Source organism: Brachyistius frenatus, unplaced genomic scaffold (assembly GCF_029030835.1).
Source record: "Brachyistius frenatus isolate BFR_SWC_R1_liver_20210118 unplaced genomic scaffold, ASM2903083v1 Contig_127, whole genome shotgun sequence".
Classification (NCBI taxonomy): Eukaryota; Metazoa; Chordata; class Actinopteri; family Embiotocidae; genus Brachyistius; species Brachyistius frenatus.
Genome location: NW_027210726.1, coordinates 1038673 through 1054419, shown reverse-complemented (window position 1 = coordinate 1054419; position 15747 = coordinate 1038673). Strand labels below are relative to the sequence as shown.

Genomic DNA, 15747 nt, shown 5'->3' with positions numbered 1-15747 from the left:
GAGGGATGTTTAGGAGGAATAAATGCTGGTTTCTGGAACACCAGAGGTCACACCAACTGGCGAGAGACAGGAGGGAGAATACCCCGGCTGGAGCGAGAGAGCTTTAAGAATACAGTACATTAGAGAGTGACATCCTCTGAGCCTGCTTTGAATTCATTTCCTGCGTCTTGACACAGTAAACAGCACTTTGTAATGCAGTTGGTTGAATCCCCTCTTGTGGAACCTTGGATTTCTTATGTGCATTGCTCTCCATATCAACTATCCTCCACCTGGCTACAGGAGCAGCGCTCACACCGGCTGTGTACATACACTATACAGGTTTTGGAGAACTGGTGTAAAATGTAGGATTTATGTACACGCACACGCTCTGCTGAGATATTTATTCCTCTCTGATCTCTTGAGTGTGTGCCATCTGACACGATGCCTTGCAGAATTTGACATGGTAAGCTGAGTGATACTGACAATACGGCCTCTGGCTGCCAGCTGCTCTGTGGTCGCAAAGTCATGATGACCAAACACTACCGAGATGATTCAAGTCCCTGAAGCACTTGGACAAGATTAAACACATGGATAGAAAATATAACTTAAACTGGCCTCAATCAATAGTTAAAAATTTTCAGTGACACACTTTTTTTTCCTTTTTTGTTCGATCAGAAGAATGACGACATTCTAATAACTGTATTATGATTATGAAGTTACAATTAACTTAGCTTAGTTTTAAGACCAGAAACAGGAGAGCAGCCAGCCTGGCTCACCAGGAGTCACGTGCTCCTCATTTTCTAGGCTGAAGGCAGCGCTGCCAGATTGGACTGACAAAAAGAAGCCCGATCAGAGACCAGAAACTACTCTGTTGTCACCGAGCTATAACATAATAAAGGACAAGAACATATTTTCAATTTAATAAACTGAAATTATATTTAGTTTTATTGGTCACAAAATACCCCAAATTACCACCTCCTGCCAAAATCAATGTTTACCCACACAGTTAAAGACAGAAAACCGTTCAGTGTGGTAACACGAGCTGGAAGCTGTGATTCTCGCCTCGATGTCTGTCTGACGTGAGGATGATAAGACTCCAGGAGGTCACTGCACCTGGTGAGGAATGTTTGGCATGTAACTTCGTAAAACGCTGGGATTGGAATAAGGATTGACCAAACGAGACAGAACCTGTTAATATGTGATCTTTGGAGATGCTGCAAGGTGGATTCATTTAGCCCTGGACAGAGCCCGGCTAGCTCTGTCCCCTGTTTACAGGCTTCTGTAAACAGTCTGTAACTTCATATTTAGTGTATTGGAGCGATAGAAATCTTTTCATCTAGTTCTGAGCAAGAGGACGACTCAATAAACCCCCTGAGGTTTGTTTATAATAATTCAAGCGACTGTCTACTTACTAACCTTTTCTGGAGCGTTTAACCATGAGATGTGGTTAAAACCTTTGGGAAAAGGTTAGTAAGAGTGGGCCTTGATTTGCTTTTTGGTCAAACTATATTTTTGAGAAAATACACAAGTGAGCAGGAGTGCATTCAACACTGATAGATGTACCCGTGTCCATATTTCTACTTTAATAGCTACATATAAGAGTAGCCTCGTAGCTTCCCATCAACTTGCTAGAAGAGAAAAAAAAAACTTAAATACCAGATATTATTATTTCCTCTGATGAGCAATGACCACCTTTGATGATTATTTCAATTTAAAAGTGAATATTCTGCTTGTGTGACATTTTTTGCAATGACTGCAACATTATTATTACAGACAGTAACAGATATCTAAATAGGTAACTGCTTAATTGACAAGGCAATAGATAACGTTTCAGGTAACTGATACTACTGTACATTGTTTGCTAAACAGCCTTTAACTACGTACGTTCACTTAAAGTGCTTGTTTTTCCCAGTGACAGGTTTGGATTATTAAGTTACTGACATCATGAGGTAACGACTACATACAGAGACCTTTTTTTTGTTGCACTAGAAACAGTTGTTTCATTGCTTTATTCAAAACCAGCAGACTTCAACGAGTTCAAATTACTGTTTTTTGTTTTGTTTTTTTAAATGGAGTCTGGTGGCTTTTAACAGAGCGATACTACAGCTGTTTCTGATTAAACAAAAAGGTCTAACATCCTTTCTATAATGTTGTCAGACGCCGATAATTACCCTCTGAACGTGTCTAACGTGTCTAATAGCGGACTTTTAGCGGGTGAGTCTATAAAGTGTACATTGTACAGTGGTACCATTTCCCTGAAGTGTCTGCTTTTATTACCTTATATACACTGAGCTGTTACCTGTTCAGGTAGCTGTTACTTACTGTCTAAACGAAGACGCCGGTGTCCGGCTGCCAGTCGCCTTTCTCTGCTAATTAGGGGCTGTGATCCCCTGGTGGGGGGGGGGGGGTCACACAATTAGGTTTTCTTTAACAGGAGACAAATCCGTTGAAAAGGGCCATAAAAGGAGAACATATTTTCGACTGTATATTGGGAGAGGGGATGCAGATTGGTATTTTCTAAAGAGGCCGTGGCCAGTCACAGTAACAGTAAGCGCCCGTAAGGGACGCTGTAAGGCGTGAAGCGAGCGCACCTGAAAGGAGGCAGTGATGATGTCATTGGTTAAACGTCATACCTGGCATTGTGTTGGTTGGGGATTTTTGGCACGGTTATTTCACAAAAATCCGAGAGCGCGAGCAGAGATCTGAGAGCAGAAGTTTTGCGAGCACACTGAAGCAGTCTGAGAACGAGGAGGACAGTTAAACTGGAGCAGAGGACATCTGAGAGCGGGTGTACAGTTTTTAAAAGAGATCAGAGCAAATCCGTGAGCGAGTAGCGACTATTTGAGTCCGAGGGGAGACTTCTGAGAGAGAATATTACAATAATCGATTGTGAAAACAAGAAATCCTGCTCTCAAATTGAGAGGCTGCTCTTCACATATGGCTGTGATATTCTCCCATACATTATGAAGTGAGAGCGTGGTTGTCAAAGTGAGTGATTTCTTAAACAAATGAACAATTAAGTCTTGGGAGCATGTTGGAGATTCATGGACCACATTAGACAAATCAATTTCAAATCAAAACTTGTGCCAACATAATGGATGGGAGTTAAGTCATCAGATGGTGTCACAAAGTCAATCCCGGCCGTGATTAAAAGCAAAAACACTAACAACTTATCGGTAGTATTTCGGATAATTTAGTTTTTAAGCATTTCATCTTCGTAAGGCAGCAACATTGAAAGAACAAAACTTTGTCTTTTTCTAGCAACATTTCATTTCTTCCTCTTTTGGTTGAATGAAACTTCCAAACATCAAATCTACTTTAACGTACTGTAGAAAGTTGTATACTTTAGTTCATACTATGAACGTGAGTGTCCTCAGGTTTTACTGTCATCTCATATTCAACAGGAATAAACAGTACGGAGGGCGACGTGTGTCCACTTTGAAAGTGTGAATGCGGGTGATGAAAACTGCACATACACCCCCCCCCCCTCTCTCTCTCTCTCTCTCTCTCTCTCTCTCTCTCTCTCCCTCACCCTATCTTCAGGGCCCTGTTTCTATTTGCTTGATCGATCCCTGCATCTCAAACAGTCGGTTTCGCAAATGAACAAAGTGTCACCAAAGAGCACGGTCGGGATGACAAATAGAGCAGGACACACACACACACACACACACACACACACACACACACACACACACACACACACACACACACACACACACACACACACACACACACACACACACACACACACACATCACCTCCCTCCTTCTTGCCGTCCTCTCTCCCTGCTTCTCTTGCTTCTCGCTCTCTTACATACATTAGTAGTCTCGCTGTGGTGTCGACGACCCCACATAACCTGCTGCACCTTGAAACACACATGGAAAGAAAACCACCACCACACGAAGCAGAACTGCACTGTCCTCAGTGCTAAAAGGAGAAATGAAGAGAGCATTAGTGTGTAAGAGCTATTCTTCATGCATTATGAGTTAAGATAGTGCCGACTGCGCAGTCTAAAACCCAAAATACAAGAGCTAAAGTGTGAGGAAAGGAAGGAAATGCGTTGTCTCTTTTGAAGCTGCAGCCAATGAGCATGTCTGCCGAACTAGCTCAGAAGCTACTGTAGAACTCGTCGTTCTGTTTAAGCCACTGCATGTCTTGGGGTTTACAGCTAACATTTAACCCTCGTGTTGTCCTTGGGTCAAAATGACCCGCAGCTGTGTTCAACCAAGTTCTATTTTATTTATATATTTTTATATTCTTTTGGGATCATTGGTCATCATTCTTTAAATAAACCCTCACAGCCTCCTTGTCACCAATGATCCCAAAAAAATGTGAAAATAAAATAGAAATTGGTTGAACACAGCTGCGGGTCATTTTGACCCAAGGACAACACGAGGGTTAAAAAGGCCCCATTAACTACAACATAATCACTGGGTGTTCTCCGTGGCTGGGTGGAGGACTGTCTGCAATGTCAGGGTAACATTAACAACTTTGTCCTGCGGTGTTGGATTTGGGGAAGTTAACACTCAAGCTACCGATGTAAAGTTTGTCGTCCGTGATATGAGGGTGGATCAAAAAGTTCGGAGACCGCTGCCTGCAAACACAATGCAACATCCAGATGTGCAGGGAGCAGGACGGAGATAAAAACCTTCATGGGTAAGTATTCCAAGTCGTGTCACTTGATCAACATCAGCACACGCGTTACACATGTTTTTGTGACCATCGGTACGTAGGCTTTTGTGATGTCAAGATGGACTTGAGAAGAGAGCGCACATAAAATCTTGTATGAAACTCATAAAAATTGACAACAGAAGTGCTTCAGAAACTCTACTGCAATGACGCAACGAGCCAGGTGAGGTGTTCTGAGTGACATTCAAAAGTGGCAGAACGTTGCCGTCCAAGACTGAAGAAGGTGCATCAAATGAGGACCGCAACCTACTGGGTTTTGTTTGACCTTCGTGAAGGTGCACCGTGAATTTGTCCCTCAGGGTCAGACTGTCAACGGCGAGTTCGACTGTGACGTTCTGAGGGAAAACGTTCGGAGGAGACAACCTTGGTTCTCCCACATGACGACGACAGTGCGTTAAATACCCGTGAGTTTCTTGGCCACAACAACTCCATGGCAGCTCCCCACAACTCTTACTCAACAGTTTTGGATCCCAAGGACTCCCAAAAAAAATGGTCACAAAATTTGATGTGTGCTCTCTGCTACATTCATGAACAAGGAGAGCAGTCTCTGAACTTTATGATGGCCCTTATAGCTTTATGGCTCCTTTTTTCTTTGGTAACAAATAAATTGAACCTCTAACTGAGTATGCAACCTAAGCAGCCATTCAAGATTAGAAAAAAATAACAGCGGGATTTTACATTATTCTTCATCATGCTTTAGACACAAGGACTCATTAGCATTACAAGAAAATGTTGTTGTTCATGTCCATTTCCACCACATTCACTATTCAACATTCTACATTCAAGCACCCATATTGTTTTGAAAGTAATTCAAGATTGTGAGTGGTAAACATGCCCCTGATGTCATTGTAAACTGAAATCTTGACAGGTGTAGCAGCAGCATGGCAGTACCCAGCAAACGGCCAATTACTTTCTACTTGTATCGGTGTTTTGTGTTCCCTTCTTTCTCTTCTTTCTGCATTTATTTCTTCCTAAAGAAAGATTTTTTTTCCCCCATCGAAAAGAGCTTTGCTTATCACATGGATGACACATCTAACTGTATGCATGGATAATGGAGTCATCCCATTTCTTTTCTCTTCTTCCTCTCTCTCTCCGTCCTTTTATTTGAATCACTTTTTCACCCAGCAGCACAGAGGAGACTGCTAGATTAATCAAAAGTCTTTTGAGGGAGGGAAATGAAAGGGAGGGTGTTGCCAAATCAATCCCACAAGTCAATTTGAGGCTTGAAATTATCTACACAACAAATAAACAAGGAGAAAGTGGAGACGCGACGAGGGAAGGGAGGGGCGGCGGAGCGTGGGGAAAGCGGTGGCAGGGCACGGAGTTAAGCTGTGCAGAGGGCATCTGCAGGCCTGCACACTGCGCTGCTGTATTATGCAGCACAGTTGGTCTCTGCTGGAATGAGAAGAGGATTACAGTCATCTGTGAGAAGTTGCACGGAGTTTAACTTCTGGACAGACACCGGCTCTTCTCTATTCTGGTTCCTGTGTAACTGAAGCTGATTGAATCCGATTGTTGCTACGGCATCTAAACTGAACTGATTCCAACATATTTTTCAGTCATGTTAAATAAGCTAAAAAAATTTTTTTTTTTTTTTAAATCACTTTGATGGGGCTCATTGAGGTGATGTTCTCGTTATTTTAAAAGTGCTCTCATGACCTCAAATGGCAACCTGTCGCTATGTCACTCATCGGTTTGTGAACTGCTGTGTTTGAGCATCCAGTCTGGCATTTTTGCTTCGTCATCTTGTTTGGAGTAAGAAGTGACCATCCTTGTGTTCTAATACACAAACTACCATACTATTAAGTATGTCAGAGAAAAACTTATAGTGTGACCCAATACATGTGAAATGCAGTACGCCGAGAGTTGCTGGCGCTAATGCTCTGCCCACAAAAAGAAGAAGGAAAAGAAAGAAGTAGAATAGGCATTAAAAGGAAGCATACCCTTCCAAATTTGGATCTTTTTGCTTCAAATGCCACTCTATGGATTGCGAGGTATTTGAACAAAAAGGTCAAAGTTCAAGGCGCATTTTTATGATAAAAGTATTTCTGTCACAATTGTACACATACTATGTGCAACGGTACATACTTTTTAAAGGTAGCTGCAGTACGTACTAAAACTAAAAACAAATAGTGTGCGATTCGGAACGCAGGGTTACTGTGTCCCAATATGTAGTGTGTGAAATGAAGTATGCCAAAAGTACCAGGATGCCCCACTACATCCGGTTGTATTTTACATTATGCAGGTCAGCATGCTACTCTGGCTGTTCTGATCCACAAACCTGTGCACAGCCGAAGATACGCCATATCAACTGAGCCGCCGAGAGAGTTGGTGGCACTAATGCTCCACCCGGTTGCAATTTTCAAAAGGAAGAAGAAGAAGAAGAAAAAGAGGCATTAAAAAGAAGTCTAATGTTAAGTGTACCACTCATTACAAAACGCATCTTTTTTCTTTTTAGTTCAAATGTCACTACATATCTAAACGGATATGACTAAGAGGGTCATTCAAGGTGCATTTTTATGATGAAGAAGTATGTCCTACATACGCCGCATACGCATACTACCAACAGTACATACTTTGTAAGGGTCACTGCAGTACATACCGAGAGGAAAAACAAAACTTGTGTGATTCAGAACGCAGCTCATTTTTGGAGCCCAGGAGGCTCGAGTGAGGGATTCTGATTGAGAACCTGAAAACACTAAGACTGCCCACCTATACTGGAAACCTGACTGCACCTAAGCCTGTCAATCAAACCGGGCATGCCCCCAAACATACCACTCTTAAAAACCTAATTATCTAATTGATTATGTAATTATTTTCTCGGATCGAAAAGAGGGATTCTAGCGAATGACACCACAATAACTTGCGGAAAAAACTTTGTATTGCATGAGAGAAGTTGACATTTCATGAGTTGGAGTCTACTGGAGCCTGAAGTTTTATGGAGCCAGTGGTTCTCGGTTGTATTGAATTTTAAGGCACTTCCACATTATCCTCGAACTTCAAACCCGGAATCTACTTCCATTTTCATATACAGTCTATGATTTAATATTAATAACATGTACTTCTTCTCTCTGAGAAATCATCCAGCACACTTGTGAGACCTTAAAATAAAGTCGACACTAGACATCCCACTGCACCGGGATCATTAAAATGACACTTGAACTAATAAAGATGCAGAAAACAGTTGATTTACATCGGCAACCTCTCTCCATTCACACGTCATCATTTGTGTTGTAAAGAAATGAGCATTAAAGGCTTGATAGTAGATTAAATGACTTGTAGCCGAGCGTCACGCCTGATTTCCCTCGTGGTCGATGACTCTGATGACGAGACATCTGCCTTCACTCTCCTGTTATTTAACTTCTATCTCTTCCCTCAGGCCTTCCTCTCCATAACTGATTTCTGTCTTCCCTTCTCTTCCATCTGTCTTTCCCCTTCGTCTGCTCTCCTCTCTTTCCTCCAGTGTCTTTTCACCCCCCTTGTCATGAATTAACATCCTTTTTCTTATCTCACTTTGTTTTTTTGGTACGTCTCTCCATTTTTCTTCCTTATTTGTTCCCTCTCAGTTCCCCTGTTGCCTGCTGTCATTCTCTCCGTCCTGTGAAACCAATACTTTGCCATCCCATTCATCTTTGTCCTATTTTACCCTGCAGCCTCCTCTGTCTGTCTTGTCTCTTCATCACTCTCTCTTCTCTTCTCACTTCTCCTCGTTTGGTATTCTTCATGCTCTTCTCATCCTGGCCAGCGCCGCTCCGCTCGTCTTTTTACCTTTTTCCTTATCTGGCAGACGTAGCTTTTTGCTTTCGATGTTCATCGATGTTTATTTCTTTGCTCCTCGAATGCCACAGCTCTCCCACAGAGCTAAGTTACCCTCGTCTGCCTTTCAAGTCTTTGAGGCTTCTTTTTTTTTTTCTTTTGCCCTCTGCGAAGGAGCATTATCAAGCACTGGGGAAAGTTAGACAGAGAAAAAGAGCAGACTTCCTCCCGAGCAGAGAGAGATAAGTTAAATTTCCCTCCAACAGAAGGAGATGGTAATTACAGTGGATAAAAGTCAGGGAATCAAGTCTCTCGTTATGGCTTTCGAATGTACACACTGAGAGTCAATAGCTTTCATCTTGCGTCGTCTCTTTCCTCTTTTTTTTTCTCTTTGTCCATCAAACTGTCTGTCTTTCTGTCTCATTCTGGGATTTTTGCTTTCTTCTTCCACAGAGAGAATTAAAATCCAGCAGTAGTCACTCCGCCATCCCTCATCAGTAACTCAATGAATTCATTCTCTCCCTTCCTGCTTTTGTATGATTTTTAATCTTCCTTCAGCTTTTTTGAGACCTGAGAGCCTTGTTCTCTCGCCTGTCTCGCTGTTTGTGCTGATAACCCCTGTTATTTGACACATTCAATAATGACATGTTGGCAGACAGTCACATGCTATGAAATGAAACCTGTCCTCTCAAACATCTGAAAGAAAGCTTTGGGAGTTTCTGTTGTTGCATCTGTTCTTTTCACTGCTTTAAAGTAACCTCAGAAAAAGAAGATGTGACTTATTTCAATGCACCAATCAGAGCATAGCAACGCTTGAATCAAAGTGTAACCAGTGTTAGTTGCTTATATTTTGAAAGCAGTGTCAATAAAATATGATCAAACCACAGAAACACACACACTTGATGAAGCAGATTATTGGATTTTATAATTTTTTTTTTAACTCTTTATAAATGAATAAAACCAAGGATGTTATCAACGCTGGTCTAAAAAGTTGTGTTTCACTGCCCTGTTGTGGTGGAAAATTTCAAGCCTGTTTCACCTCGACTTTACAATGTGTACACAGTGCTCCTGTAACCACATGCAAAAGTCCTAACATCACAGAGTCCTGGAGTCCACCTGTACATCACTGCAGCCAGAGAACTTACACTGCTGGAAGTCAGTTAACTTTGATTGTTGATCATTTTGTCTTGATTATTTCATGTAAAGAAATATTAGAAATTTAACACTTAAGGATTTCATGGGTTTAAATCACTAATTATAGGACAAACATTTTTAGTAGTAGTATAAATAAATAAATGCGGAAATAGTTAAAAACAGAAATAAATCAAAGATAAATACATTTTGGTAATGAAAAAGAACTGAGCTAAATTATTGTCTTGAATTTGTTTGCATACATCAACTATTATTTAGGCTATTTTTTTATTTCTCTCCCTGTATGTTAATAAGAAAGAAGCCCTAACCTCACTCACAAAAAAAATACAAATTATTATTTCAACATGGAGTAATTCTCCCACTAGATTTAATGGGAACTTGGACGTGACTGTGTTCACAGAGGGTCACTAAGTCACTACTGTCAGTCTTTGTCCTTGTATGTCTTGTTCCAGTGGTCTCCTTCTCATCGGCATGTCCTGGTCTCCCAAAATCCTCGTTCATCTGAGTCGGTGTGGCTTTGGTTCAATTTCTCTCCCTCATGTTCTGAGGTGGGCTAGTGTAGCATGAGGAGTCTCAGCATGAGGAGGCGTACTGGAGGTCCGTCTACTTATGAGGAGCTGTGGCCCCCGAATTGGGAGAGTAGCTCCCACATCCAGAGCAGTTTAAGGGACAGCAGAACAAGATACTGCGCAGAACCCTCAAAGTCTCAGGTCTCTGGTAGAGAACCTGAAAAATGTGACTGATCTGGTTGTACATTTTCTTCTTTTTAAGAGGTCAAAAGGTATAATTATGATTAGTTTACATACTTAGCAGCTTTATGTTAAATATTATACACTACTTCAGTCCAAACTACAGGACAGATAGAACATTTTATAGTGACATTAACGGCCTCTAAAGGATGGATGCCGATGACTTTGCCATGTCTTTACAACTGGAGGTGATGCTGATATCCAAAGCATGTGTTAACTCTGGTGATCCCCTGATTGTCCATCGTGCATTAAATGCAAAATTTACTTTGGTCATCTATCAAATAAAGTTTGGTTTTCCTTACAGTAGGGTACATCATCATGAAAATAAAAGCACACACTTCAACTGAGTATCTTTAAGTGGCTCCAGTCACATTTAGTCTTTATACTGAAATCAATAGAAACATATGGAAGTTTGGAAACTATATTAAAATCTTCAAACTCCACAGTACTTGCAAAAATAGCTGTGATTCATAATTAAGTGGCTAAGGCATGCAAAAACACCATAATTGTCCTTTAACAGCATCTTCTTTCCCAGTAAATACATAATAAATCGCAACCCGCTCTCCATACTCCTCTTCCCTCCCTTCATTCCTCTTCCAGCTTTATTACATAACAGCCTGGAAGAGCCAAGAACAGGGAAGGAGAGAGGAGGGGGAGGAGCAGGGTGGGAGGAGGGGGTGGCAGCTCATCTGACCTCCCGCCAGAGGGGGAGACACAGTGATTGAAGAGACATCAGCTGCATGCCAGCTGCTCCTCCTGCTACCCATCCCTCCCTCCCCTCTCTTCCTCTCTCCTCGTCATCCTCACGTTTTCCCCCTCCCATCTCTCTTGTCCTCTCTCTTCGCCTGCCAACACTTCTTGTCTTGTATCGTTGGCTCACTTTGCCCTGGCATGGCCTCCTTCTCTATCTCCCCTCCTCTCTGATCCGCTTATTCTTTGTTTCCATCTCTTTCTCACTTTTGGTTTAAAATGCAGTCACTTGCAGCTTTGTGACAACTTCCTCTATCACCTAGTTAAAGAAGCCCGGAGGGAACTTAGTAAAAAAGAAGTGATAAAACTATTCCAAGGCCATACAGAAGCTCCTCTTGTCACTTTTTGTTCCATTACATCCCCTCAGGGCTTCTGTACCTCCTTCCAACTTTTTTTCCTTCTACCTGGCTTTCCCTTTAAAGCCCTGCCTTCCTGACACAGTTTGGTTGAGGTTAAGGCAGCTGCTGTAAAGCCACGTATCCCTGCAAGAGAGGGGGCAAGAGAGAGCCGGCGTCCCTGAGGGGCCACGCTCCCTTCCTGCCCCTCGGAGGTCGCTAGTTCAGTGTCATCGTAGCAGGTCACAGGTGGAACTCTTTTTATTGTGCAGATCAGTCGATCAGTACCAGAGCTGGCTGTGAGGCGAGGACCTCAGATGTGAGCCGCACTGTCACTCTCTTAATTATTTATCCCATTTGCTGCTGATTTGGCCCTTTTTTTTCCTCGGTGTTCTTGGCGTTCACAGCAGTGGGCTGCATAATTACTGTACTGGGCGGAAGCTGGAGATGAAGGGAAAGTGGAAGGTGACCCCAATTACATATAGGTTTCATGGATCACATTTTTATCTTGTCTCACATGTAGAACAAATCAGAATTAGAAAATTTAACTGAGTGGATTTGTATGTAAACTGTCCCTTAATCCATTTCTGAAGCCCAAAGATTTAAAAAAAATATATAAAAAAATCTCCTTTTGGCAGATATTAGCTTTAAAATGTTCAATCACTCTGATAAAAATAAATTAGATGTTCAGTGAGAAGGTAAAAGTTCCATTTAGCTTAACTTCTGCGGCAAAACTGGTTAATAACCTAGACGGCATATAAAAATGGAAGTGGTCTTCAGGTCTGAAAAGTGAAACCAACGCACAAGTGCCTCAAAGTGCAAGGGCTCCATCGACTCCCATTCAAAAAGCCCCAACTTCTTTCATTAAGTAAAGGCAAATATATTTTTTCCACAAGTCATTTTAGTGTTGTTAGCTAAATTCCCTCCTCCAGATCAGTGGTTCTAGTGGTCCTTCTGAAAATAAATAATTACAATAATTTGTGTTTGGTGTGAAAGCCCTGTCAGAAACGGGACAGAAAGTTGTGACATTATACTAAATGGACAGAAACATTTCTGTGGGCAAAGGAGGAGGAGGTGAACATTCTAAAATGGATGTAGTGGATGTGTTTGTTGTTATCTCCCAGTTTTAAGTAATAAAATACACTGTTGGACCAAATCATCATATTCAAAAGTCATCCTCATTACATCGGATTGAAATGTCTGCGTACAACAGCTACCTTCTTGTGATAATAGGAGCTAATCAGCACAAAACATCACTGAGCTTGGGAAATGAAGGAACTCAGTCCAGCCGTCACCAAGCAGGAGAGCTGCTTACATCGACTTAAAAGGCACTTTGATCGAAACTTAAACAAAAAGACAGTGTCTCACTTTCTATTTTTCTATTTGAAACGTCTCTCTAGAACATGGATCGTTTTTCAGAGACTGGAGTAGTATAAAGACGATGGTCCATAACTGTCTGGCAATCTGTTGTTAGTATGTCCTTCTACGAATGTCCCTTCTCCTGGTGTGCCTGCATTACTGTACCAAGTCATCATACCAGTCAAACTCAGTAATGGATCAACACTATCAGCTGAAGCAGTCCACACACACACACACACACACACACACACACACACACACACACACACACACACACACACACACACACACACACACACACACACACACACATCAGCTTTCATCTTCAGGAATTAGCTTTGAGAGTACAATGTTGCCATAACTAGGTGAAACGATGTCTAAAACGATGAGAATAAGAGCCATGAAGTTTTAATAGGTCTGAATTATCCTCATTAGGATCACATATCAGGGAGAACATGAAAACATAGATGAGCGTTAATGACTACCCTAAGGCCTCAGACCTCCAGGGGGCCCAGAAAGTTTCCCTGTGATAATTTGATTAATGGTAACTTTTAGAAACACCATAAAAGCACCACCTAAGCATAATATTAACTGACATAAGGGTCTTTCCTGAGGGACCTGGAGAAACGGTGTTAAGGAGACAGGCAAGTGTCAAAATCTTGTTTTAAGACCTTTGTTTGAGCTGATATACTGCTGATACGGTGCACATTCATAAATCAAATTACCGCACGCCAAAGGAGCCAGGAGTAATGGGTAGATTGAAGAGAAAGGGGAGAAAGAGGAGGGTTAAAAAGAGCCAAATGTCCCCATGCAGTTGAAGGTGGTCAGTGAAGTTGTTGACAATATCTTGAACCACTTGGTAGAAACAGTTTATATAATATATGACCCTCCGTGGCTTAAAAAATAAGAAATAAATAAGAAATGTAGCGGGGAATTGAAGCTGCGATTGAAATGGAGTGAAACTGAAAGCTGTCTGGCTGCAGGTCAGTTTGTATTGGAAGGTAAAAGTCTGTGCAGCCAGGGAGACCACTGGAGATACATCTGCTTGTACAGCACACACACTCTCATGAACATATAACACGGTGAGTCACAGTATATGCCCACACGACACTTTCTGCCCTTTTTGATATTCTGTGTAGACGACTGTGCTTCTGACCCATAATCACTTCTAACGATGTCAATCACTCAACAATTCCTGTCTGAATGAATAAATAATCAGGCTCGCACAGAAAGTGCACAATTTATGAGTTTTCGGGGACTTACCTGTCAACCCTCCCGGCACACTGTAGCCTGAGAATGCTAAGTGCTAAAGGACAGCTTTAAACCGGAACCTGGGATTGATGGAATCACAGTTGTTATAAAAGGAAACCCACAGACCCACGCAAACACTTTGCGGGGTGACCTTCGCTGACTGATGTTTAATGCCCCGACGCACCGGGAGCAGCTGTTACGCAACAGCAGTCTTTACATCCGTCTGGAAATGAGCCCCGTTCGCCTTCGCATGTGCCCTGCAGTTACATGCGATGAATAATTCAGATTGGACATGAGAACGTTTAAAGTTAAGCGCGCGGCGATGTTTGCCTCGGCGTAGGTGTGCCTTATATAAGCAGGTCTGATCAGTCACTGTGGAGCTTTCTGGAGAAACAGCTGGGGCTGGGCCATTCATAACCCTCGTGCCACACCAGCTCTCTCTCCTGGCATTTTTGTTTTTCCTTTTGAGTGAAAGGAGAGATTGTCTTAAACTGTTTTACTCATCCAAATCTAAATGGACCATTTGCTGCTATAAATTTGCGACCAGCAGACCTAATCCTGCCCGTGTTTAAGTTACATATTGCTGTTCTAAGGCCAAGGGAAAACCTCACAATAAACACCTCAAGGTTAGATCCAGGTTATTCCATCGAGCTGCCACGTATTCGGATATCTTAATAAAATGCTGAAATACAAAGTTTACACAGGGAGCCACAACTGAGAGTCAAAATGTGATTTTTTTTTTTTTTTTTCCGTCTCCCTGTAGATTATAAATCCAAAATTGTGCTAACTTCATGTTTTCCATCCACACTGGTGTTCTGACAAAAAAAAAAAAAAAAAAACTGCTGTGTTGCCACATCAGGGTTATCCTATAATATAATATTGATCTCATTGGGCGGGCTGGAGGGAGTCCAGGGACTCTGGGGGATCATGGGATATGATGTTTTGGTCAGTAATCACCGAGGTGATGACCCCTCACAGACTGAGATGTGTGTTTACATGGTTGTGGTGGTGATGTGTGTGCGTGCGTGCGTGCGTGCGTGCGTGTGTGTGTGTGTGTACATCTGTAGACTCAGCAGCTGAAGACACAGCAGGTTTTTGTACTAATGGGCAGAGTTAAGTCTTGAATCAGATCTTCAGCAGATTTAACACAACCATAGGTGCAAAGTATTGACTGAATAAAAAAAGTAGACACAGCTTTCAGCTCGGTGGGAATGTACATTACTAACTACTGTATGTTGGTCACCGTAGGAACAGTGCTTGGACAACCTCAGATATGAGTCACAATTTAACCGTACGAGCTCATCTGTGTGCGTCACAGGTGCGCTTTGTTACTTTTAACTGTCACAACAAAATAGTGCAACGGTGTCAGTGGCTGTGGTTCAGATTTCAATCACCTTTGAAGTGATGTTGTTTTCTGAGAATCCCGTAAATTTTTTTGTCATAATGTCCTACTCACCAAGTGCCTGACACACACACACACACACACACACACACACACACACACACACACACACACACACACACACACACACACACACACACACACATGCAGCCAGCTACAGTGCAGTGTTATTCATGAATGCACGAGGCTTGTAACTTAAAGAATGATTGTAAGCAAAACAATTAAAAACAGGACTTTCAGGAAGCTAATCTGCACCAGGATTCTCCTGTGATATAATATGCAACTACAGCAAATTTGATTCAACTGTCTTTCACCTAAATGTTTA

At 42.0% G+C, this 15747-nt stretch overlaps 1 protein-coding gene across 1 annotated transcript in view; it reads right to left on the bottom strand.

Annotated features, from left to right (window-relative positions):
• fgf11a (fibroblast growth factor 11a) overlaps positions 1–15747 on the bottom strand; it is a 98469-nt gene that overhangs the window by 28789 nt on the left and 53933 nt on the right. The gene's annotated exons all lie outside the window — the stretch shown is intronic.